Source organism: Gadus morhua, chromosome 23 (genome assembly GCF_902167405.1).
Source record: "Gadus morhua chromosome 23, gadMor3.0, whole genome shotgun sequence".
In the NCBI taxonomy this organism is placed as follows: Eukaryota; Metazoa; Chordata; class Actinopteri; order Gadiformes; family Gadidae; genus Gadus; species Gadus morhua.
The window spans coordinates 19,189,746-19,191,547 of NC_044070.1; positions in this window are offsets into that span (position 1 = coordinate 19,189,746).

Genomic DNA, 1,802 nt, shown 5'->3' on the forward strand with positions numbered 1-1,802 from the left:
GAGGTTGAATGAGCTGTGCTGAGCTGTTCCTGATGTTATCTATATTTACGATGTACATGCTTGCATATGTTTGTGCAATGCACAAGAAGATAGCCCATATCACGGTTCACGCTCCTCTCGACTTCCACCCACTGCAGATATCCTACCTCCGTAACCCGTCTTGCAAACACTACCATGACAAACTATCTTTGTGCCTTGTTAGTTTCCACAGATTAACTGAGTGCTATATTATCATCATTATTATGTTTCCTGTGCTCGGAATTTCCATCCTGGAGCTCCCAACTCGCCCCTTAAAACTTCCCGGCACTCTGTCACCCTTTCAGCGCCTCTCCCCGGCCTCAGCGAAGGTGTGGGTGGCCATCGTTGGGCCCTGAAGTGCCAGCGTGGACGCTGAGCTGTGAAATTGCATTAAGCCGCCAGTCTTAGGCCCATGGCAATCCTGCCCTTATTGGAAACTGTTTCGCAGTGCGAAGCAGGCTCCTCGGAGTGCAGGCAAGGCAATGTGTTTGACAACCGCTGCTTTTCACGGGAAGGTTGAAATGAAAGAGACAGCAACAGCTGTTGGGCTGGCTTCAAAGATGTACGTTTGTATTGTACCTCTGTTAAACGTAAAGGAGAAGAAAGCATACATGGGGGCGGGGATGGGGAGAAGAAAGAGGTGTAGGTTTAAGTCTGGAAGGAGACCCACAGTTCTCTCTTTCACACGGCGTCGGTTCATACCTACAGCCGTATTGAATGTGTGTTTTTATAAACTGTTCACCTGACTATAAAAAGACACAAGAAAGAGGTTACGTTTTTCAGCCGTGCCAAAACTGCTGAAAAGCAACCGAAAAAGTACTGCAGGAAAACACAAAGCGAGCCAAAGACTCAAAGTCTTAGCGCTGCTGTAGCTTCCCTGTTTATATATTTATATCAGCGAGAGGCACGGCCAAATCCAGAAACAAGCAGATATACAAGGATACAAATTTGCATTGATTTTTTCTTATTTAATCCCTGTCAGATAGATTCAGGTCGGCCCCCCCCTCCCCCTAACACACACTGACGCACTTCCCTATATAGCCAAAAATAAATACACAATCAAATATTACAGACAACAGACAACATAAAAAAAAGACAATGCTAAAGCAATCAAAAAACGACAACATTCTAGTAAAGACATTTAAACAGTACATCATCAAATACAGTTTGAGATTTAGGGGTACTGAAAGACGGCCAACACGACTAATTATGGGATGCTCCATCTTACTGTTGAATGCGATGTTCCGTCACGTTTCATTAAGTGCCCGGTGTAATCTATCTTCAGTAACGACGAGGCCTATCAGACACAAATCAACATAAGAGCAAAACGTTTAACCCCTGGGTGCTCGTACGTTTCTGCCCCAAAGCCCCACAGTAGAGTCGTCCGTGTGCACAGGTTTATCTGCACGGGCCGGCCCACCTGCAATTTCATCGCTATGACATCAGACATCGAGGTTCATCTCTACCCATAAATCCCATTAAAAAAAAAATATAAAAAAGCATAACGGAACGGGAAAAATGGAGAGGGTCTGAGACACGTCCTCCTCGCGGCCTCAGCCAGCAGCGGTCTCCTTTGTTTCCGTGGATGTGCGTCTCAGCGCTCAGGTATTATTCAGTGATTTCAGCTGCCAGGGCGGACGGCCCCGGGGAGAACACCTTGATGGGCTGAGCCTTGGATGTCTTCACAAAACGCACAAAGGCTCTTCCAGCAGAAGCTATAAATGAGTGATAAAATGCAACGGGAGGTCCAATAAACACAGAATAAATTCTGACCGGGGCCTCCG